The following is a 26,072-nucleotide window of genomic DNA, read 5'->3' as shown; positions in this document are numbered from 1 at the left end:
TCCCACCTTGATCACCGTGAGGGAGAAGGGGTTCCCCACTTGGAGCTATATTTTTCCCTCTTCATATCCGGGTCAGTGCGTTTCAGCATTTTCCCTTTTAAGCAAGGTTTGCCTTGATAAGTTGATAAAGTCTTATAGTGGCTTCTATAGGAGACGTCGTCTGCCTCTCTGGCTTTCAGTAAAATCTCCACTTTAAGAGAAAAGTTATGAAGGCAACACAGGATATCACGTGGGGCGTTAGGTGGCTTTAAACTTTTGCACCCTGTGAGCTCTGCTAATCTCTATCTCTAAGGTTGACTCTCTTTTCAGGAGGTTGTTAAATATTTGGAGGCAGTCTGGTTGGATCCCATCATTTACTAACACTTCAGGAACATCTCTTATTCTGATATTGTTCCATCTACTCCTGTTCTCCTGGTCTTCCAGTTGTCTTGCAATTCAGATATTTATTATTTTGATCTGGTGATGTGTTTATGCATTGACCTTTGGTGGCGGAAACCTTATCAATATTTGTTCCAGGTTGTCCGTCCGTATGGCAAAGGCACTGATGTCTCTTTCAATATCCTGGATATCCTCTTTAATAGATCTTGTCATCTCATGGAGCATGTCTTTAAATCCGATTTAGAGGGTAGTTGTGCAATATAGGACTGTGTTTTTGAAAAAGGCGCCTTGCGAGGGGGACATGATTACAACTTTACAGAGTACATTAGAGGACATTTATAGACACAATTGGCAGGGGACCTTTTTTACCCATAAAGTGGATCACCGTACCCAGAGGCCACCCCTTTGTAGACTAGAAGAAAAGAACTTTCATTTGAAGCAACGTAGAGGGTCTTCACAGTCAGGACAGTGAGGTTGTGGATGCACTGCCGGGTGATGGTTGATGGCTGATCAGTTAATGCCCTTTAAGAATGGCCTGGATGATTTTTTGGACAGGACATAATATTAAAGGGCTATTGTGTACTAAACTCTATAGTAATTATAGGTATGGGTATATGATTAATTTTAATTAAAGTAGGGAGGGGTGGTGTATGGTGCTGGGTTTTTATTGGAGGGTTGAACTTGATGGACTTTGTCTTTTTTCAACCCAATTTAACTATGTAACTATGTAACTATGATCAAAACACCTCTTATAACCTTAATTACCACACAGTGTTCCTCCTCCCACCAATTACCTCATTAGTCCAGGGTAATAGTAAAAGTGTAAAATAGGTAGAAAATGTAAAACGTATAAAACGTTAAAAAATCCCAGTGATCTCCAGTAAAACTATGGCAGCATAGGTATCCCCTGTAGTAAGCACAATTCAGCAGGAACAGGAAGTTACATCACACAGAACTTATATGGTGCCGCAATCATAAGCAAATGAAGAGCTTCTAGAGCTGTTTTATGCAGGTATGGTAGAACATTCTGCATAATCAATACAGCGTTCTATCTTGCACTATTGTGAGAAATCTATTAGTAATATAATGCATCACTACTTTTCCTTCTGGTGTTGATCTTATAAAAACATCTTGTAATTTAAAGCATAAGCAGCGAGTAACAGGCCCGAACTAGCAATGGGACACTACTGATTGGGCTGTTCCATGGCATATTTAAAATGTAATTAGATGTAGACACACAGCAACGCGCTCTCTTTCTGCAGATAATCCACTGAAGATAATCCAGCTGCTCTGAAGGTAATCCAGCTGCTCTGAAGGTAATCCATCTGTTTTTAAGGTAATCCATCTGTTTTTAAGGTAATCCATCTGTTTTTAAGGTAATCCAGCTGTTTTTAAGGTAATCCAGCTGTTTTTAAGGTAATCCAGCTGTTTTTAAGGTAATCCAGCTGTTTTTAAGGTTATCCATCTGTTTTTAAGGTAATCCATCTGTTTTTAAGGTAATCCATCTGTTTTTAAGGTAATCCATCTGTTTTTAAGGTAATCCATCTGTTCTTAAAGTAATCCAGATGTTCTTAAGGTAATGCTCCTAGCCGCTCTGAAGATAATCCAACCACTCTGAAGATAATCCAACCACTCCTCCCAGGCGCTCTGCAGAGAATCATCTTAGTCCTTCTGAATACAATTTTTCCATCCGCTCGGAAAATAATCCTCCCTGTATCTGAGGATAATCCTCCCAATTGTTTTGAAGATAATCCAGCTGCTCCAAAAATTATCCAGAAGCTTTGCAGATAATCAACCCAGCCGCTCTGCAAATAATAACACAAAATGAGGTATCAAAAGTATTAAGGTCCACATGCACCACCCTGAACCTTCAGCTAGGGGAGCAGATGAAAACGGTATTATGATGGAGCAGACAATAATGCAACAATCTTCCAGACAGATGTGTAAAAAGAATGTAGTTTATTCAGAACGCAAAGGTACATTCTATTTACATCTGTCTTTAAGAGAGACAGAGAGCAAGTTCTGATGCAGCCGCCAGGCTGGAACACTATGCCTGGACTGCTCCACTAGATGACGGCGCATCCCCTTTGCGGGAAGAAGAGAACACCACGCCAGCAACAATGTTTCAGAAATGGCAGCATAGGTATTCCCCTGTACTAAGCACAATTCAGCAGGAACAGTCTACTAAGTTTGCTACTTTGCTCATAGACTGTACAGAGTTCCCCAAAAACTATAGCAGCATAGGCATTCCATGTACTAAGCACAATTCAGAAGGAACAGTCCCTACATTTACTAGTTTGCTCATAGCCTGTACAGAGAGATCACATAAACCTATGGCAGCATATTCCTCCTTACTAAGCACAATTCAGGAGGAACAGACCCTAAGATTGCTCATAGCCTGTAAAGAGAGATTCCATGAATCTATGGCTGCATAGGTGTTCCCATGTACTAAGTACAATTCAGTAGGAATAGTCCCAAAGATTGCTCATAGCCTGTAAAGAGAGATTCCATGAATCTATGGCTGCATAGGTGTTCCCATGTACCAAGTACAATTCAGTAGGAATAGTCCCAAAGATTGCTCATAGCCTGTACAGAGAGATTCCATAAAACTATGGCAGCATAGGTATTCCCCTGTACTAAAGGGATACTGTCATGGCAAAACATTTTTTTCAAAATACATCAGTTAATAGTGCTGCTCCAGCAGACTCCTGCACTGAAATCCATTCCTCAAAAGAGCAAACCTTTTTAATATTTATTTTTGAAATCTGACAAAGGGCTAGACATATTGTCAGTTTATCAGTTGCCCCTAACAGGTTATTGTGCCACCACTTTAGGATGGAACGGCTTTCTGGCAGGCTATTTCTCCTACTTAATGAAACTGAATTTGTCTCAGTGGGACTTGGCATTTACTATTGAGTGCTGTTCTGAGATCTACCAGGGAGCTGTTATCTTGTGTTAGGGAACTATCTGGTTACCTTCTTATTGTTCTTTTGTTAGGCTGCTGGTGGGGATGATATCTCTCCAACTTACAGCACAGCAGTAAAGAGTGACTGAAGTTTATCAGAGCACAAGTCACATGACTGAGGACACCTGGGAAATTGACAATAGGTCTAGCCCCATGTCAGATTTCAAAATTAAAGGGAATCTGTCGTCATTTTAAACTTTTTTTTTTTGCATTTTTATAAAAAAACACACATCCATAAACACTGTCTGGCAAATAAAATGTTAATCCACAAATCCATGCATAAGTTATTTTAGTTTGTATTTTGTCATGGGGGCTTCCATTTCTGCTCATTACACATTCATCCTGTGCTGCTCTAACAGCAGGCACAGCATTACCTGTGTGCTTGGAGGCAGCCACTCTGTAATGAAAAGCCAGGTCGCACTACGACATGAGAATCTAGCTGTACACTCCCCCTCCCCTCTCTGCCCATGCGTGTGATGTTTGGAGGAGAGAGGTCACATGGTTTGCAGGGAAGCAATTACTTTCACTTTCCTAGTCCTGCTCTACAGCTGCACTAGCAGCCCCTCCTCCCACAGACACTATCAAAGCTCCTGCCATTCTGTAAATTTGTTCTTTGCATTCCTTTGGAGGGGGGAGCTTTCTCTCCTTGCTGCCTTCCTAGTTTGTTTTACTGGTTACTAGATGAGGTAAAGGAGCTGTGAGCTCCCTCTGCTATCCACCTCACACAGACCTTGCTCCTTTCCTGCCTGCAATACTTCTTTTTTCATTAACTACTTACTGCCTCCTTTCTCCTGAGCTATTTTAACCCTTCCTAGACTTCCTCCTAAGTTTTCCTGGTTTTCAAGTATGTCCTCCTTATTTTATCCTTTTTTTCTATTCCCTGTCATCAGTCCTGGGAGTGTATATATAATTTTTTTTTTTTTTTTGAAACTTAAGTGGGGGCAGTGATCACAGGACTATCTTATTTCAGTCCTTCTGAAGCAGGGGCGCTCCGCCAATGAGGCGAGCTGAGCCGCTCGCCTCAGGCGGCAGCGCCAGACAGGATTCCAGGGGCGGCAAAAAGCCGCTCCTGCACCTTTAAGAGCCGAATTTCCGGTTTTTAAACCGGAAATTCGGCTGCGCTATTGCGAGAGAGCGCAATTGCGCTCTCCGCAATCGTTTTCCTGCCTCCCCTCGCCGACAGGTAAGTCGGTGCGGGGGCGGCAATGCAGGAGCCGCCTCAGGCGGCTCCTTCCCCAGAAACGGCGCTGTTCTGAAGTGGTGTCAGTGGGAGCTTATCTTGATACCTGCCTATTGTTCAATTGACAGGCTCAGCAGACAAGGCTCTATTTACATTACATCAGCTTGTAGGAGGGAGGGGTAATGACATCACTCCAACTTGCAGTGCAGCAGTAAATTGTGACTGAAGTTTATCAGAGCACAAGTCACATGACCTGAGGGCAGCTGGGAAATGTCAAAATGTCTAGCCCCATAGCAAATTTTAAAACTAGATAGAAAAAAAAATCCATTTCTTGTTTTGAAAAACGGATTTCAATGCAGGATTCTGCTGTAGTAGCACTATTAACTGATACATTTTGTAAAAAACATGTTTTTCCATGACAGTATCCCTTTAGGGTAAGGACACACTGGACGATTTGTCGCCAACGTTTTTAAAAAGCAAATCGCGGCGACATATCTCTCGTTTTGTCTCTGAACAAAACCAAATGAAAGACGCCAGCTCTTGTGCCCACAGCGCGTTTGTGAATCGCCTGTAGCTCCAAAACGCACTGAGACCCTTTTCCGAGCGATTTATCAGAAATAGCATGTACTTAGAAAAGCACTAAAATCTCCTAGACACGCACACACATACAGATAAGTAGCAGCAATTGTATTCAAATTACAATGCGAACGCAATGACGCAAGAACGTAAAGACGCCAGGTTACAGCGGGAAGCACAAACCGTTTCCGGTTTGGGTGGAGCACGTACCGCACAGAGTAATGGGATACAAATCGCTCTGTGCCAATAGTCGCTGTGAATCGTCTGTTCAAAAAAGACGATCGTCTTGTCGCCGCGATTTACTTTTTTAAAACGTTGGCGACAAATCGTCCAGTGTGTCCTTAACCTTAAACATAAGAAAAAATCTGTTTGCTCTTTTGAGAAATGCAGAATTCTGCTAGAGCAACAATAGTAACCGATATGTTTTGAAACAAACATGTTTTCACATGACTATCCCTTCAGCACAATTAAGCAGGAACAGACCACTTAGTTTACTCAGACTGTACAGGGAGATCCCATAAAACTGACAGCATAAGTATTCCACTGTACTAAGCACAATTCAGCAGGAACAGTCCCCTAAAATTTCTCATAGCCTGTAGAGAAAGATCCCGCAAAACTATGGCAGAATAGGTATCCCCCTGTACTAAGCACAGTTTAGCTGGAACAGTCAGTAAGTTTGCTCAAAGCCTGTACAGAGAGATCCCTGTATAACTCAACCTGCAGCCTTGTGCCTTTATATGGTGACAGAACCCCTCAATGACAGCTAATATTCTTATCATTTACGGTAGGGGACACAATACCATATAATACCTGTGTAATACTCGGGGTCCAATGTATAACTTAGTCTGCAGCCTTGTGCCTTTATATGTACACAGAGCCAGTCAGTGACATCTAACAAATTTATTATTTAAAGTAGGGGGTGCATTATCCCTTATAATCAATGAGTGATAGTCCCCTGTATAACTCAGCCTGCCACCTTGTGTCTTTATATGGTTAGAACCCCAGCCCAGTGCCCAAGGCCCACCCCAAATTCTGCCAAGCCCACACCACAGTAAAAAGTAGGGATGCGCCGAACCCACTATTTTGGATTCGGCTGAACCCCCGAATCCTTTGTGAAAGATTTGGCCGAATACCGAACCCTCATTTGCATATGTAAATTAGGGTTGGGAAGGGGAAACATTTTTTACTTGCTTGTTTTCTAACAAAAACTCATGCGATTTCCCTCCCCGCCCCTAATTTGCATATGCAAATTAGGATTAGGTTCAGCTGGGCAGAAGGATTCTGCCGAATCCGAATCCTACTGAAAAAGATTGAATCCTGGCCGAATCCCGAACCGAATCCTGGATTTGGTGCATTCCTAGTAAAAAGCCCAGCGCTAAAAACTAAACTCCCCACACAATTTATAAAAACCCATTGGTGGTTAAAACAAAAACATTGTTGGCCAGGGTCCCTTTTTAAAAAAATCATTGGTGGTCAGGGCCCCCCATAAGTTAATAAAAAAAATTGGTGCCAGGGCCCCCCATGTTTTTTTTTTTTTTTAATAAAAGAAAATTGGTGGTCAAGTTAAAAAAAAAAAATCATTGGTGGCCAGGGCCCTCCCCCTATAAATTAAACAAAAACCTTTGCACCAGGATCCCCAAAAAGATGTTTAAAAAATAAATAAATAAATAAAAAAAAACATTGGTGGCCATGGCCCCCTCTTAAAAGTTAAAAAGAAACATTGGTTGTCAGGGGCCTATATAGTATTAACATAATACATTGGTAGCCAGGGGTTTAATAAAATGTAAAAACACATTGTTCAGTGGACCTTACTCCTTTCCTGGCTTTGGGTCCTTTCAAGGCTTCAGGACTTCAACTTCGGGTCTTTTCGTGACTTCAGCTCTTTTTGCGGCTTTGAAGACCCCCCCACATGGTAGGTCATTTCAGGTACTGCAAAATCAACACATTTACAGCATTAATTTGGGGGCAAAGATAGTATAAAGTATGTTCACCCCAGAAAACCATATATTTTCAGAATTTATTTATTTCTACTCCAAAGCACCAAGCCACAAGCCTTTCCTAAATTTGGCGATTTTGGTGACATTTACAAAAATCACCTCATAACTTTTATCTTGCAGCATCTTATCTACCACATGCTATTAGGTACCAATATAAAACACCCCACATATGAAAGACTGGGGTCCCCTGAACAGTTTGATACCCAATGTACATAGGCTTATTGAAGTACATAGCATGTAAAGACAAAATCTACCTTGTGCATACTTATTTGATGGCTTACATTTACACTCATTTATAAACACTGGCAGTTTTATGTGGAATAAAAGCTACAAACAATTAAAGTGACCCCTGAAAACCATATTTTGTAAACTACACATTATGATGACTCCATAATGGGCGATTATGTATTTCTACTGCAAACTGTGAAACGGCAAAGCAATGTAAGAAAAAAACTGCAAAAAAATCACCAAAAAAACCCAAATACAATTAGGCAAATCAATAAGATAACTGATCAGATAGCGTGGTTAGTGTTAAGTCACCCTATGACATCTGTTTTGGGGGGGGGGAAGGGAAAATTATAAAAATGAAAAAAAAACAAAAACAAAGTGATCTGCGTTCCTGTAAAATTCAGCTTGCAACTTGGTGCTTTTATATGGTCATAAAACCACTCAGTGACATACTGTGGAACTACAGTAGCCCTTTTAAAACATGAGTGGAATTCAGAGATCCCTGTATAACTCAGCCTGCAGACTTGAGACTTTTTATGGTCACAAAACACCTAGGTGAAATCTAATATCCTTGTTTAAAGCAGGGAGTACATTATCACTTATAATTTATAGAGAGTTCCCTGTACAACATAGCCTACAGCCTGGTTCCTTTATATTGTGACAAATGGCCTCAGGGACTTCTAATATCCTTATTATTTCCAGTAACAGGGGCATTATCCCTTATAATAGATTTGTGATACCCACCGTTCCATGTATAATTCAGCCTGCAGCTTTGTGCTGCTATATGGTCACACAACCCCTCCATGACATCTAATATCCTAATCATTTACAGTAGGGGGTACCTTATCCCGTAAAGTAAAAATGAGTGATTCTCAGAGTCCCCTGTATAACTCAATCTGAAGTCTTGTGCATTTATAAGGTTAGAGAGCCCCTCAGCGACATCCAATATCCTTACAATTTACAGTGGGGCAACATTATCCCTTAAAATATGAGATACTAAGAGTTCCCCATATATATCACATCCTGCAACTTATGTCTTTATATGGTCAGATAACCACATAGTGACATCTATTCTTATCATTAACAGTAGTGGGTACCTTATCCCTTATACTGTATATAAGGGATATGTAAGTGATTATGGCTTAAAAGAGGGGTACATTATCGCCTATACTACAAAAGTTATACTCAAAGTCCCCTGAATAACACAGCCAGCAGCCATGCGCCTTTATATGGTCACAGACCCCCTGACTTCTAATATCCTTATCATTTACAGTAGGGGGTATTATCCCTTACAAAAAGTGATTGATACCCAGAGTTCCCTGTATAACTAAGCCTTCAAATTGTGTCTTTATATAGTCACATAACCTTACAGTTGGGGTACAATATCACTTAACATGACTGATAGTCAAAGTCCACTATATAAATCATAGTCTTTTATGGTCACAAAACCCATTATAAAATACTTATTTAAAGTAGGAAGTACAGTATATACATATAATCAATGAGTGATAGTACTCTTCATATCCAAGTCTGTAGCCTTGTGCTTTTACATGGTCACAAACCATCAGTGACTTCCAATATCCTTTAATGTACGATAGGGGGTACATTACCCCTTATAATATGTGAGTGATACACAATGTTCCCTTTATAACTCAGCCTGGGGTGGGGGGCATAACATAGTTACATAGTTAAATTGGGTTGAAAAAAGACAAAGTCCATCAAGTTCAACCCCTCCAAATGAAAACCCAGCATCCATACACACACCCCTCCCTACTTTTAATTAAAATTCTATATACCCATACTTATACTAACTATAGAGTTTAGTATCACAATAGCCTTTGATACTATGTCTGTCCAAAAAATCATCCAAGCCATTCTTAAAGGCATTAACTGAATCAGCCATCACAACATCACCCGGCAGTGCATTCCACAACCTCACTGTCCTGACTGTGAAGAACCCTCTACGTTGCTTCAAATGAAAGTTCTTTTCTTCTAGTCTAACGGGGTGGCCTCTGGTACGGTGATCCTCTTTATGGGTAAAAAGGTCCCCTGCCATTTGTCTATAATGTCCTCTAATGTACTTGTAAAGTGTAATCATGTCTCCTCGCAAGCGCCTTTTTTCCCAGAGAAAACAACCCCAACCTTGACAGTCTACCCTCATAATTTAAGTCTTCCGTCCCTCTAACCAATTTAGTTGCACGTCTCTGCACTCTCTCCAGCTCATTTATATCCCTCTTAAGGACTGGAGTCCAAAACTGAACTGCATACTCCAGATGAGGCCTTACCAGGGACCTATAAAGAGGCATAATTATGTTTTCATCCCTTGAGTTAATGCCCTTTTTTATGCAAGACAGAACTTTATTTGCTTTAGTAGCCACAGTATCTTATCCTTTATTAACCCTTCGAAAAGCTTTCCTACCACTGACGTCAGACTAACTGGCCTATAGTTTTGAGGCTGAGAACGGGATTATCCCTTATAATTTAGCAGTGATACTCCTTGTCCACTGTATAACTCCGCCTATAGCGTTGTGCCTTTATATGGTCACAAAACCCCTAAGTGACTTCTAAAATCCATATGATTTACAGTAGGGTTACCTTATCCATAATATGAGAGATGGATGTACATTATCTCTTATAACACAAGACAGTGTTCCCTGTATAACTCAGCCTGCAGCCCTATGCCTTGAAATGGTGACAAAACCCCTCAGAGAGTTTTAACATCCTTATAATTTACACATTATCACATGTAATACATGAGTGATACTCAGATTCCCCTGTATAGCTCAATCTGCAGCCTTGTGCCTTTATATGGCCAGGGAACCCCTCAGTGACTTCTAATATCCTTATAATTTAAAGTAGGGGGATATTATCCATTATAATACATGAGTGACACACAGAGTTCCTTGAATATCTCAGCCTGTAGCCCTGTGCCTTTATATGGTCACAGAATCCCTCAGTATCTAGTATTCTTATAATAACAGGTACAATATCCATTATAATACAAAACTGACAGTTCTTTGTTCAACTCACAGAACCCTTCAGTGACTTCTAATATTCTTAGCATTTGCAGTAGGGGGTGCGTTAAACCTTATAATACATGAGCAATACTCCCTGTATAATTTAGCCTGAAACCTTTTGTCTTTATATGGTCACAAACCCCCTCAGTGAATTCTAATATCCTTAGTTACACAAGAGGTACAGTATCCCTTATGATGAATTAATTTCACCTCTGTGAAATCTAAATTCCTTATCAAGTAACGCAAGAGAGAAATCATCCCTTATTATAAATGAGTGTTATGCTAAGATCCTTGCATAAAAATACCCATCAGTGGGGCTCATTTATAAACACTGGGCAAATTTGCACCGGGGCAGTAACCCATAGCAATCAATCAGTGATTAGATTTTTCCAGCCAGCTACAAGGAGAACAATGAAAGCAAACATCTGATTGGTTGCTGTGGGAAACTGCCCAGGTGCAAATTTGCCCAGTGTTTATAAATGAACCTCATTGACTTTTAATATCCTAATTTATAATGGGTGTAGAATATCCCTTATAATACATGAACAATTTTCCCTGTAGCATTGTGCCTTTATATAGTCACAGAACAGTAGTTCACAATAGCGGTTTCATTATCCCTTATAAAAAATGAGTGATCGTCAAGAGCTCCCTGTATGATGAAACCTGCAGCCTTGTGCTTTTATATGGTATCAGAACAACTCAGTGTCTTCCAATATCCTTATCCTAATACAGTAGGGGGTACATTATCTCTTATAATATAGGAGTGCTGCTCAGTGTTGCCTGTAAAACTCAGCATGTAGCCTTGTCCCTTGGTATGGTAACAAAACCACTCAGTGACAATTACTATCCTTATCAGTTACAGTACGGAGGAACCAGTACCCCTTACAATATGAGTGATTGGCAGAATTTCTTGTATAACTAAGCCTCCAACATTGTGCCTAATAACTTAACCCTTCAGTGACTATTTACCAGTAGGGGGTTACATTATCCCTTATAATACATGAGTGATGCTCAGAGTCCCCTGTATAAAACTAACCTGCAGCCTTGTACCTTTATATGGTCCCACAACCCCTCAGTGACATTGAATATCCTTATCATTTAAAGTAGGGGGTACTTTATCCCTTATAATACATGAGTGATACTCATTCCCCAGTATAAAATTTATAAAAAAAGTGATACAGAATCCCTTGTAATACATGACTGAACTCAGCCCAAAGCCTTGTTCCTTTATATGGTCACAGAGCCACTGAGTGAATTCTAATATCCTTATCATTTAAAGTAAGGGGAACAGTAACCCTTATACCGTAATACTCAATGATACAGTTCCCTGTATAACTCAGCCAGTAGCCGCGAGCCTTAATACGGTCACAGAAACCCCTCAGTGACTTCTAATGTCCTTATAATTTAAAGTTGGGGGTACATTATCCCTTATAGTACATGAGAGGGATGTCACAACTGTGATCAGTGTCTGTTGAACCTTGGTTTCAGTATGAAGGATCTAACCTCCCCCGCCAGTATGCAGCTTTTAAGGGAGAGGAATTGTCCAAACCAACGTCCATTTTTAAAAGTATGGGACCATACTGGTGGGGGAGGATAGATCCTTCATACTGAAACCAAGGTTCAACAGACACTGTAAGACTTTTTACACTATGGCCAGAGGCAAACAAGTTAGGGACCGGCATATGGGGTTTACCTTGACGTGGTATGGTGGCTTTTCAAATTTATGATCCTAACTTTGTAAGTAAATACCCCTGTTTTGTAAACTTACTTTTGAGACAGGGTACCAGGGAATGTGCATTAAAACTAGCACTTCCATTATACTTAAATATACTATAACTTAGCCTTTAGAGTGCTTCCACACACCCCCATTTTTGTACATGGATAGATAAAGAACTAGAACTCATCAGCACAAAAATGTCAGAAGTCACCAATTGCCAGTTCTCATACCCATTCAACCAGAGAAACATTACCATTGCACCGTTAACATTCCTTTTAAATATAAAGTGGCTATCCATCAATTGCAACAATCAAACTCGTGTTGGACTGCGGTGTAAGGGACCCACTGGGGCTGCCACCAGTTGCACCCATATGGTGCCAGCCACCCACCTGCTGCACAGTGTGAACCGGCTCTACTCCTTGCAACCACAATGGAAATGGGAAGGAGGACCAGCGCCCACATGTCCTGATGGGGGGGCGGGGGAAGCGGGGCCTCAGTCGGAGAAGGCCCACCAGGTCTGGGGCCAATTGGGTTTTTTTCTGGTCTCCCACCAGCCCAGTTTAACCCTGAATCCATCAGCCAGATTTAAAGGAAGGATTTAAAGTCAATTCAAGATGACTTGGCCCTATGGATTACATGAAGCTTTCTAATAAGAATATCCTATTTGGGTTATTTGTACTGGACAATGCAAAATCTATTTAGTGAATTAAGACAAGAAATATTCAGCATTGTGTGATTTTATATAACCTTTGGAGGAGTTACTGTAGAGTATAAATTACCATGGACCTGGGCTAGCAACAAGAACTGGCTGGTTTTATAACATTTCTTTATTTTCTCACACATTAGGTACCAATGTAAAAACACCCTAAATATGAATGTCATGAGTCCACTGAACAGTTTGATGCCCAGTATGTATAGATTTACCCAAGTATGTGGCATATAGGAGCCCCAAAATGTAAACAACTCATTTGAGCTTTCCAGATATTGCAAAATCAAACACCTTTACATGGTTTTGGGGGGGGCAAAGATAGGAAAAAAAAAAAGTATGTTCACATCCGGAAAACAATATAATTTCGAAAAAATTACACATTCTCCCTAATCCAAATTGGGTATACATGTCTTTCTACTCCAAAGCACCAAGCCGCAAACCTTTCCTAAATTTGGTGGTTTTGGCGACATTTCGAAAAGTCACCTCAAAACTTCCACCCTGCAGCATTTTATTTCCAACATACTACTCGGTATCAAGATAGATCGCCCCAAATGTAAAAGCCTGGGGCCCTCTGAACAGTTGGAGGAGGTGGTGTGTAGCTGGGAGGGTCTGAGGTGGAGGTAGGCCTCCGTATAGGAGCAAGCCAGTGTCTGGTCAGAAACTGTAATAGGTCACTATAGGAGGGACAGTTAGTGAGCAGCTAAGGCTCCAACAAGGAGTTCAGGGTTGAAGGGTTAGCACAACTACAAAGGATCAGACAGTAACCGTGAGTAATACAATTGTGTGTAAATAACCTGCTGCCACTACTTGCTTCGTGGAGTGTACCATCTGAGCATGCATCTTGAATATGTGACTGAATATTGAGAAGTGTACCGTCAGTTCAACAAATCGTTTGACTGTTTTAAAGAACCACTGGTGCCATAGTTTATCAAGAGTGACTGCTGTGTGCTTATACCAGCACGGTAATCCTTTCCTCCATACCATAAGCGGGGGGCCCCACATAAGGATAAAGAGTCTAATTATATTGTCCAACAGGAGTTGCTGGGAATTGGACTCCTTGCCCAGGTACTGAAACCAGTGGATAGTAACCCAAGGGAAGGTTTAGGTAATACCTGACCCATTCACCTGTTACACATCTATAAGGATTTTATAAATGTCATCCTTTTGTCTAATGCAAGTAACCCCCCCCCCCTTTTGGTAGTGTCCCAGATTGCATCCCATTCTTCCAATCAACCTATGAGATTTTCACATTTTTGCATACAGCTGTGTTTGTATTCTGGGGTAGTGAAAGGGTTGTTTAAATCTTCTATATTCTGGATATTACTACTTTCTGATGGAGTCCATGCAATGCTAAATGTTCAAAAAAAAGCTAGGGATGCACCGAATCCAGGATTCGGTTCGGGATTCGGCCTTTTTCAGCAGGATTCGGCCGAATCCTTCTGCCCGGCTGAACGAAATCCTAGGATTCGGGGGGGTCGGCCGAATCCAAAATAGTGGATCGGGGCATCCCTAAAAAAAAATAAAAAATCATCTGTTATACTTTTCCAAGGATAGATAAGATCTATTTGTCAACTTTGCTCAAAGATCCATCACAATTAAATATTTTGTACCGAAATCTATAAATACCAGGAATGTACAATAACTCAAAGCTCGAAGAATGCCCATTAAATCACTTATGCAGGCCTTTATATATCACCTCTTTCCAAGATTCTCCAGTTACCAAATTAAATGCATCTGACCTGTATTCATGATAGATACTTTGGGGTCCGTTTACTAAAGTGCGTTAAAAATATTCGCACAATATATAGACAGAATTTTCGCCAAATATGTTATCGCCAGTTTACTAACCTGCGGTAAATATAAATTTGCGAATTTTCTTGAGCAAGAATAATTGCCAGTTATCGCATTCGCTGAAAATAACGCTACGTACACATTAACGCATGGTTTACTAAACAGCGAAATGTGCTAAAGAAAAAATTAACACCAGAATATTCGCAAACTTTTACCGCCACCTATGTAGTGGCGTAAAAGTATTTTTTTCGCCAGAGAATTCTCAAGGGGCAGGAAATATCCCATAATACTGTTTTTTTTTACCCATCATTCTTTGCTGACAGGAGACAGATCTGTAGCTATTGCTGACAGGATGTTTTGGCTTCTGCTTCTATCTGTTGCAACAGCAGCAGTTTCAGCTCAGAGGTGTATTATTGGCAGCGGGCATCACAGTCCAAGGATTAGTCAGCCTCTACGCTTTTTTGGTTTCATTGTGATTCGCTACATTAAACTGTGCATTTCTATGAAGCAAAGAGATTGACTGGTATCATTTCTTGTTCCTATGATTCTATTGGCAGAAGGGTTTATATGATGCATACATGTTTGATTGGTGTTACTCTGGTGATGTTGTTGGATGTTGGCGTTTTGAAGATGCATTTCTGGCCATAAATGTCAGTAAAAATTGCCATAATAACCGCCATAAAACAAGACTATTTTATAGCATAAATATTCGCAAAAACTTAATTTTTCGCCAGAAAATTCGCAACTCGCTAAAATTACCGCTAACGTAACCTGGTTCCTTAACGTAGTTACCGCAAGTGATCGCAATGACTTCTGAGCGCATCGCTGTTTAGTAAACTTAGTCGCTGCGAATATTCTGGCGTAAAAATATTCTCAGCGATAACATTCGGAAACTTAAAGTCAGATTTACCGCACTTTAGTAAACGGACCCCTTTATGTTAAGCCCTGCTAGTAAACCCCCCACCCAAGTCTTAGGAACTTTCAAGCAATATCTTTGCAACTAAAAACCAGCATCTGGTCCTGTACTCACAAACTTTGCTAAGAATATTTTTAGGATAACTGGCTTATTCTATAACTACAAGAAGGTAGGCAGTTCCATCAAGAATCAAAATGACAAAGGTCTCTTGATTTTGCATAGTCAATTGAAAAACCTATAACACTTTCTAGCAACGGTATGCCACAGTCAGACTAATTTTGTGTGTGTGTGTGTGTGTATGCGCCTTTTATTATAAAGCTGAATATTATAAGATCAAAACCAAATTGAAAATTGATTATATACAGTATTAGAACAAACCGATAAACAAGGTTGCTTTTGAGAAGATTATTGGCAAGTAAATTAAAGGATAGGCTGTCAAAGGCAGAGATTGTCTGTAGGAACCCAGCTGCTATGTGGGTGGGCTGAATGCAGGCAGGTAACAATATGTTAAGTTTAGAGTGCACCACTGACATCTATAATGTGATTTATCTTAGCTGGCTAGAGCTAAAAGACAAATGTCTTTCAGTTCCGCAAAATAATGAGAATAATGTACTATACATGACAATGATTCTGGGGGTCATTTATGTATCTGAAAAGTTAGCATGGATAAGTAGTAACTGTATCACTAATCTTCCACAAGTACCTGTGCCAATATGGTTATGAACACAGAAAAAAGGAAGTATAATTTCCACAATATACAAAACCAACTTTACACTACATGCATGCTAGGCTTCCCAAAGCAAACATATGGGGTGCCAAATGTTAGGTAATCCCTAAGGATTTAAATTACTTACCTGATACCCCAGGCCAGAGTTTCTCTTAGCAGAAAACTGCACAGTCCAGGACACTAGTGAGTGACCGATTGTTTTTCTCTCTTCTTTATTTGCATGGGTGTGCATGTGCAGTAGAGTCAAAAGGTGGACTTTAACCAAAAAAATTTTTAAAAAACTAAAAAAAAAAAAAAAAAAAAAAACCTGCCCTTTCCGCTATAATGCCCATGTGTTGTCTGCTGGGTTTTGAAGAAAGAAGAAGGGAAGAGGAGGATCTCTTGCTCACAAGTGCCCCATGCTGGTGCAGTTTTTTGCCAACAGGAGCACCAGCCCAGGGTATAAGGCAAGTCATTAAAATTCGGCACCACCCATTGTTTAGGGCTTTTGTTATTTTTTAAACGTTCAAAGAATCATTTTAGATTAGACCATTAAAACTTTCCTAAAGCCTTGAAGCCTAGACAATCAAATTCACATTTCTGCATGGGAGCAGGTTGCTATATTACAGGTATGGGACCTGTTATCCAGAATACTCTGGACCTGATCTTTCCTTCATTTAGATCTTCATCCCGGATGTCTACTAGAGAATCAAGTAAACATTAATAAACCCAATAGGCTGGTTATGCTTCCAGCAAGGATTAATTATATCTTAGTTTGGATCAAGTACAAGCTACTGTTTTATTATTACAGAGAAAAATATAGTTTTTACTTGGATTATTTTGCTAAAATGAAGTCTATGGGAGATGGTATTTCCATAATTAGGACATTTCTGGATAACCGGTTTCCAGATAATGGATCCCATTACCTGTACTTGCCTTGAACAGCTTCTCCAGTAAATAGTAAAAATGACAGGAGATACAGGTATGGGACCGTTTATCCAGAAAGCTCCAAATTATGGTAATGCTGTCTCCCATAGACTCCATTTTATCCAAATTTTTAAAAATGATTTCCTTTTTCTCTGTAATAATAAAATAGTAGCTTGTACTTGATCCCAGCCAATATATAATTAATCCTTATTGGAAGCATAACCAGCCTATTGGGCTTATTTAATGTTTACATGGTTTTCTTGTAGACAAGGTATGAAGATCCAAATTACAGAAAGATCCATTATCCAGAAAACCCCAGGTCCCGAGCATTCCGGATAACAGTTGCCCTACCTGTACTAATAAACAAAATATTTTGGCTCTTCTATTTTACTGTTAGTAAATTCCTACTTATAACAGATCGATATTGCATTTCTAAATGTACAGCTGGTATAGGAAGAGAAAACCCGGAGATGCATAATACATGTGTGGCACAAGACCGGCCCATACAAAATAATTATCTATTGGCCTTATACATAGACCTCAGTGCACTGGATTTTCTGCCAGGCACATTTAATATCTGAACAGCCTTGACCAAAAGAACTAGTTCAAATTCAGTGGCTAAAGGAGGCCCATATCTGCCAGAAAACCTTAAAGGACCAGTAACATTAAAAAAAAAAAGTGCGTTAGTTTACAGAAAAAAAACCCACCAAGACAAAGTATACTTTAAAATCACAAAGTCTTTATTAAGAAATAACTTACCAAAACTCTGCTTCCCCTCTTCAGAAAAGGGACAGAGGGACCATCAATCCTGCGGCGTTCGATTTCTCCTCCCTGGCTATTCTACCGACAGCATGCGACTGGGAAGCCCTGCGGATAGCGCTCCCACAGGCCAAGGCATGAGCTTCTTCCCTGGGAGAGATGGCTAGCGGCGGCTCCAGCTCAGCCCCGTCCTCTCAACCTTCAGGAGCAGCATCCCAGCCGCGCTGGGACAGGGTCTGATAGAGTCTGTGCGTCACCCCTTGTCAAGCAGCGGGCTTCTTGGGGCAGGATGGACTTTGTGATCAGCGCGATGTACGAGTAGGGGGCTTCACCAATGTGCTCCTGCTGACCCAACCCGACCCTGCCGCCTTGTATGGGTCTTTGGTGAAGGAGCAGCGCGGGGAGCGGGGCATCAGCAGGTCCCCATCCTCTTCCTCCTCTGCCCGCGGCCAGGGCCGCTATTAGAAATCACAGGGCCCCGTACAACAATTTTCAGGGCCCCCTGGGACCCGCCTACCACGGCCCCCAAGCCCCAATTCAGATCCCGCCCACTCCACACTACAGTTAAAAGACCACATAGACATCAGTGCTAAAAAAGGTAACCCCCCCCCCACACACACACACGTTATGAAAAGCTACAGATTGTCAGGCCCCCTTATAAGTTAAAAAAAAAACATTAGCGCCAGGGCCCCCCATAATTTTTTTTTTTTTAAATTGGTGACAAGACCCTCCCTTAAAATTAAAAAAAATAAAAATTGATTGCCTGCCCCCCCCCTCCACAAGTTATAAAAAGCCATTGGTGATCTGGGCCCCCCCTGCAAGTAAAAAAAAGAAATTGGTGGCCTGGGAAAGTTAAAAAAAAAAAAATTGGCTAGATATCCCCAAATTTTTTTAAAAGATACTTGCCAGGGCTTTGTGTCTAAGGGGGGGCCCGGCCATGCTTCACTTACTTGATTAGCCGCCCCCCCCTGCTTTCAGCGTGCTGCCAGTGGGACACTGCAGCTCTGTGCACAGTAATTTTCTCCAATCAAGATTTCCTGTACCCTCGTGGTCCTTTAAAAATAAGTCCAAGTAAAGCTGTACAGGGATTGGACAAGGGGATCCAATCCCAATGCAGATTTACTGGGATTTATTCTTAATGGACCAATGAGGGTACAGGAAATCTTAAAGGAACAGTAACACCAAAAAATGTAAGTGTTTTAAAGTAATGAAAATATCATGTACTGTTGCCCTGCACTTGTAAAACTGATCTGTTTGCTTCAGAAACACTAATATAGTTCATATAAACAAGCTGCTGTGGAGCAATGGCGGAAATTGAAAAATGGCTATATGGCACAGGTTAACTAATGGATAACAGATAACACCATTAGACAGACAGAGCTAATCTGCTATCTGCTGTGTAACTTGAGCTTTTTCTCCTTTGAATGGCTGCCCCCATTGCTACACAGCAGCTTATTTATATAAACAATAGTAGTGTTTCTTAAGCAAACAGCAGTTTTACCAGTGCAGGGCAACTATATTATTAGAATTATATTTTCATTACTTTAAAACACTTTTATATTTTGACGTTACTGTTCCTTTAATTGGGAAAAGCTTCCGTGCACAGAGCTGTAGTGTCCTACTGGCAGCACGCTGAGCTCAAATCAAGTAAGTAAGCACGATTGGGCCCCCCCCAGACAGAAAATCCTGCGGCTCCTCGTCTTCTCGTCTGGTTACTTTCTTATTTATCTTACAGATGACAAAATAAACTAGGAGAGCTCATGTCCATGTCACAACCGGCAACCAGCATAACCAAAAATAAAAACATGTGGGTTTCATATACAAAAAATAAAAATTTACTCAAATGTAGTTGGTACTGGCTCAGTAAAGTTTTAGCCTTATAGACCTCCTACTATGTTATAATCCCTTTACAAACTGTCACAGAAAGCCTTGCCTAGCAGTACATGGTTATGGAATGCTATCCATTACGGTACTGGCATCGAACAGGGCCATGAACATTACCCGATAGTAAGGATATGTCCTTCGTTTTTCTCATAGCCCGAGAGCTAAAACGAGATATACATAGAGAGAATAAATCTAAATTTCCTTGTCTTAAGCACAAATAGATAAGTTGTCCCAGTTAAAGAAATCCATAAAATCACACCTAATCACACATAATAATACATGTGTGTTGTCCACGTGTGCCACCGTAAAATTCCTCACCAGCGATTAGCTCCCTGCTGCTACATGAACCTTAACTTTACTAAATGCTTTACTTTCATTAAAAAACAAAATAGTTAATTGTGTGCTCCAAAGTTTGTCTCATACTCCAATATGTAACAAACTGGTTTGTTTACCCTTGAGAAAGATCACAGTCCACAGTTCAGCAAAAATGTAAAAACAAATGGTGTACACCTTGTTTTTTAATATCTATATTGTATACAGAGATTCAATTAAGTAGTCCTATACTTTTTCCTTATACAGTAAGATATATAATAACTATAAATACTCTATGCTACAAAATGTTATTTATTATTGTCCCCTAAAAAGGACATACTGTATAAACAAAATACTATCTGTAGGTAAAGCAGGATTACCTGAAAAGGCATTGCTTGTGTTTAGAAAAGAGATTTCTTACCTTCCATCTTCATCAATATCACAGGCAGCGACCACGATAGCATTACCTTGGCGATCTCGTAAAGCATAATATGGAGAGCTCCATTCATCCACAGCTACAGTATATGGACTAGGTGAAATCTTTTATATATTTTAGCAGTAGATTTGGCCCATTGTATCTAAGATAGAAAAAGGCAGAACCAAATTAGAATGAAGTTGCTTAAAAAAAAAATATTAAGCCAATAATAAATGTATTTTTGTACCCGGTCATAAACATGCAAAAATATGTTCTCAAATGATTACTAAATTGTCCTTTATTTTGATTCAAGATTAACAAGCAGTTATCAGCAGGACATTGCGAAGGTTATTTGTTATAAGTCCAAATGCCAAATACTCCAAAAAAATGTAACTATAAAATCCAAATTTTTAGAGAAAAAAAAAACTAAATTTTTTTGAGATGTGAATAGAAAAAGTCAGAATCTGTAAATCCGGCATTCTCAAGCCTTCCGACCTTGAATATATGTCAATGGGAGAGGTCCCTATCCTATTTGCAAGTTTCTGTGATCTGTGTTGGAATTAGCCTGAAAACCCAACTATTTCGGGTTTTTCAGCCAAAAATCAGAAAATCGTACTATTAGAATTTTCATTAGTTTTTTCTTTGTGTTTGCCCCCCGATCTGATTAAATTTTGATTTTTTTTTTTAATAAATAAGGGCAAATCTTGGATTCTAGTTTGGTCTGACTTTTCTCATTAAAATAATCAGAAAAATTCGGAATTAATAAATAAGGCTAGAACTAAAGGTTTTGGAACGGATTTAAAAATGACCCAGAATACAGTGAACTGCGTATACTTTTGATGGTTCTGCCATTGTGACTATTTTTATATATAAAAACAAATGAAAAACAGCCCAGTAAGGTACTTTCCAAGATAATAGTATTATGTTATATTATCCAGAATGCTGGGGACCTGGGGTTTTCCGAATAATAAATCTCTCCGTAATTTGGATCTTCATACCTTAAGTCTACTAGAAAATCATGAAAACATTAAACAAACTCAACAGTCTGATCCTGCTTCCCATAAGAATTAATTATATCTTGGTTTGGATCAAGTACAAAGTATTATTACAGAGAATAAGGGAATTTTAAAAACATATTATTTGGATAAAATGGAGTCTATGGGAGATGGCCTTTCTGTAATTCAGAGCTTTCTGGATGAAGGGTTTCTGGATAACTGATCCCATACCTGTATTAATATTATAGGTCTGGTTACTATTTTAGATTTATAACTTTAGTTAAGATTGATTGGCCAAACAGTTCTACAGTACACCTTAAACTGAAATGTTATTAACCTATTATAAGGCTACTATAGCTCAAAGTTATAGCTAATATGACTTTAGTTACTAAAAAAAAAAAAAAATCACATAACTTGGGCACTGTTCGGAGGTATGGAGCTGTGATTAAGAGGATTTTCTATTTTCCCTGGGGCTACAAAAATATTTGTATCCTGAGATTGAGTCCCAAATATAGCAGAGCTGTAAAGGTAACTTTATAAAATATTAAGTATCAGCAAAATATTTGTCAGGTCATCGGGCCATGTCTAAATGTATGTCTCTGGCAAGTGAAGGTAGTTTTTGCTAATGCGCTTATGCTTCCCCTATAGTATCTGGTTATATCCCCTTATAGGATATGTTAAACTGTCTAATCAAATTAAAACCTCAGGAAACACAGCCTAATTACATGTAGGTCTTGGGATAATTCTCCTAATTGAGATATTCCCCCCCCAAAATATTGGACCATTACTAGTTAGAATCAAAGATAACTGCATGCTTTTTTAAATTCGGGTCTTCTGATAAAAAAAGATTATCTATGAAGGAGGCATATTGGATTTAGCATTTGAAAACAATAAGACATCTCTAGTGGAATGAATAAAGAGTGGGAAGTATCTTGTTACTATTGGCTTCTGGTTCTCTCCTGCAATTTTATATGGTTTCCTCTTTTTTGTAAAAATGTATGGATATTTTAAATAAATAATTGTGATACTTTATTGTGCATTATGTATTTTTGGATAATGTACATAACTACATTTTTAGATTCCAGTTTGTCACTTTCCGTTGTGCTTTATACTGGTTTTTCGTGCATTTGTAGTACAGGTATTGGATTAGTTATCCGGAAACCCAATATCCAGAAAGCTCAGAATTACGGAATGGCAGTCTCCCATTGATTCCATTATAATGAAATATTCCAAATTTTTTAAAATAATTTCATTTTTCTCTGTAATAAAGCAGCACCATGTACTTGATCCCAATTAAGATATAATTAGTCATTAAAGGGGTGGTTCACCTTCAGGTTAACTTTTAGTATGTTCTAGAAAGGCCAATTCTAAGATACTTTTCAATTGGTCTTCATTATTTGTTTCTTTTTATAGCTTATGAATTATTTGCCTTCCTCTCCCAACTCTTTCTAGCTTTCAAAAGGGGGTCACTGATCCCATCTAAAAACAAATCCTCTCTAAAGCTACACATTTATTGTTATTGCTACATTTTATTACTCATCTTTCTGTTCTGACCCTCCCCTTTAATATTCCATATTCTCATTCAAATCAATGCATGGTTGCTAGGGTAATTTGGACCCTAGCAACCAGATTGCTGACACTGCAAACTGAATAAAAAGCCAAATAACTCAAAAACCACAAATAATAAAAAATGAAAACCAATTGCAAATTGTCTCAGAATATCACTCTACTTAATAATAAAAGTTAACTCAAAGATGAACAACCCCTTTAATGGAAACAGAACCAGTCTATTGGGTTCATTTAATGTTTACATGATTTTCTAGTAGACTAAAGGCTGAACTCCACGGTGCGCCAAGGAGAAATCTGTTGGCATGCGATGACACGCATGCGACGTGTAGGATGTCCATAAGATAAAGGAAGTGAATGAGAAATCGCAGGTAAAAACTACATATATCCGACTGTCGGATGAAGACGCAGCGTGGGATTTGGGATTTAATGTCTTGTGCAGCCTTCTTTTTTAAAAAAGAAAAAAAAAAACAGAGTCCAGAGTCTATAAAGCACTTATGAGCACCCAAGACTCTAAACTTCCAACACTTACTTACCTAAAGTGACAAGTAAATATACCCGATTTAACGACAGAGAAATGGGAAGATGCCACTGAGGACCCATATACCCACCTTCCCTCAGGGACAAACTTATTCAGTGCAAGTTCCTGCACAGGGTATACATAATGCCCAAAAAACTTCACCAAATAGGACAAAGAACAAATGACAGATGTCATAGATGTAACCAAGCCCCTGCCCACTGGTTTCACGTGTGGTGGTAGTACCCATGCATCAAAAATATTGGGGCAAAATAGCAATATACATGGTCAATGATCTGGGGCTGCCTCTGACAACGGAACCCAAGCAGGTGCTACTAGATGTTATAGAAGACCTCCCAAATACAAGCAAAGCTACACGTATCTTAGTAAAAACCCTTCATTACTATGGTAGGAAAACGATCCTTATGCATTGGATGGGGAGGAAAAACCCACTATAATAAACACGGTACTTCCTCTATACAAACTTACGTATGAGAAAAGGGGAAACAGCAAAATATAAAGTATGGGGACCATGGTTAACAAGAAAGATCTGGATTAGACGACCTACAAAACATGAAATGAGCAATAGGGAAACAGGTAATTTCCCCCCCATACCCAATGTTATGTTTTGATTATGCTGTACCTCATGTATAACATCGCAGTTGTTGTTATGCATGTGATTGTTTGAATAAAAACAAAAAAAACATTTTATATAAAAAAAAAAGAGAGAGACAGTATGTCTGTAATTTCTAAAATAGTCTAAAAATATTTTCACAAACAGCTCAAGTGAATACACTATTTAATTCCCACGTGTAAAATGAAGGCAGATAATCCCAATACCCGCAGGCACCACAAGCAAATAAAAACCAAGATGCCCAAAAATGTTCTGCATATTCTGCTGTTATGATAATACAGAAGGGAGTTAAAATTTTCTACAGAACCATGTTTAAGAACATACCTTCTGGGGTTAACAACAATGACATCGAATGGCTGATTCATCTGAAATTTGGGATTTAATGTCTTGTGCTGCGTTCTGTTATTGTTTAAAAAAAAAGTCAAAAAAGTAAACTATATCTAATTTCTAAACTTCCAAAACATCTTCACAAACAGCCCAAGTGACGGAGTTAGTAGATTTTTCTATAGAATTTTTATTGGTGCCACCACTAAAAGAAGATACAATAGAACTCCTGTTGAATGTATTGAGTCGATATAAAGAACACAACCATATGAGCAGAACATTCATGTGATTTACAATGTGATTGTTCCCATTCTGACTAATCTAAACTCACTCACACAACTGACCCGACACTGACTAAGCCGCACCCTCTCTACTTACTTGTTTGCAGGTGGTGTCTCCTAGGTGGCGCACTTCTGTCGGCTTCTTTCCTATTCTAAACACAGGCCTCGGTCCCAACCTCTTTTATAGCCTTGGGCCGCACCCCTCTGGAAGGATTTCTGGGGCGTTTCCTTGTCTCTTTTGCTCCCTCTGTTGGTTACACACTAAAATTGCACCCTAAATGTACTTTTCTTAACACTAGTGACAATTTAGTAATTACCTTAAAATAGCTGCTTTTTTTTACAGGTTATAAACTAAACCTCATTTCCCCCTATAATAGGAAACATTTCTTAGGATATCAGTTCAAATAATAAAAAAGACATAATTAATCAAACATCATAATGACCTTACAATTAAAGCTAACATTCATTAACCCTTTAAGTGCCAGCAAAATTTCGCATTTCAGTTGCATGAAATGCGAAACGTTTTTGAAACATTTTGTGCTCTCTCACTTTAAGGGCATTTTCTGAGGGGAAACCTTTAGTTTACCTAGGAAAACTATACATTGTTTTTTTAGGGAGAACCTGAGCTTTCTAAATCTGCCTGAGTTTTCATGTATTTCCACCGCTGCAAAAAGATTTATATCACTAAATACAAAAAATACAAAAAATTCCTATTTTTCACAATATATGAATATATAACAGAAAAATATTTAGGGGCCGATTCACTAACTTCGAGTGAAGGATTCGAAGTAAAAAAACTTCGAATTTTTGTGCTCCTCGACTATCGAATTGGCTTAAATTCGCCTGAGTAGAATGATTCGAATAGATTGAGTGCAAAAACGCTGCGACTATTCGCCATTCAATAGTCGAAGTACTTGATCGAGCGCAAAAACGCTGCGACTATTCACCCATTCGATAGTCAAAGTACTGTCTCTTTTAAAAATACTTTGACTGCCTACTTTGCCACCTAAAACCTAGCGAATTGCTTTAAAAGCCTATGGGAAAGTCCCATAGGCTTGTTTTCCAAGTTTTTGATCGAATAAAAAGGCATTCGATCAAATGAAAATCCTTCGAGCAAATATTCGATCGAGCGCCTATTCGCCTGGCAAATATTCGTCAATTTGACTATTCGCCAGCGCGTAAATTCGCCCGAATTGCCTATTCGATTCTATTCGATTCTATTCCCCAGTCGAATTTCGAGGGATTTAACCCCTCGAAATTCGACCCTTGATGAATTTG

General features: G+C 39.3%; 1 long non-coding RNA gene across 3 annotated transcripts; it reads right to left on the bottom strand.

Annotated features, from left to right (window-relative positions):
- Positions 1-1,063: 1,063 nt before the first annotated feature.
- On the bottom strand, positions 1,064-24,970 carry LOC108705628. Of its 3 annotated transcripts, XR_005963019.1 has the most exons (5): positions 24,892-24,924; positions 24,514-24,588; positions 20,484-20,640; positions 6,912-7,028; positions 1,064-2,183 (listed from the first exon to the last, which is right to left on the bottom strand). It is a non-coding gene; the product is annotated as an uncharacterized LOC108705628 (long non-coding RNA). The 3 variants fall into 3 exon arrangements; XR_001933828.2 differs by lacking the exon at positions 24,514-24,588 and having other exon boundaries at positions 1,067-2,183; positions 24,892-24,970; XR_005963020.1 differs by lacking the exon at positions 1,064-2,183 and having other exon boundaries at positions 6,867-7,028.
- Positions 24,971-26,072: the final 1,102 nt, after the last annotated feature.

Source organism: Xenopus laevis, chromosome 7S (assembly GCF_017654675.1).
Source record: "Xenopus laevis strain J_2021 chromosome 7S, Xenopus_laevis_v10.1, whole genome shotgun sequence".
In the NCBI taxonomy this organism is placed as follows: domain Eukaryota; kingdom Metazoa; phylum Chordata; class Amphibia; order Anura; family Pipidae; genus Xenopus; species Xenopus laevis.
The sequence above is the reverse complement of the archived record's forward strand: the minus strand, read 5'-3'. Positions and strand labels throughout refer to the sequence as shown.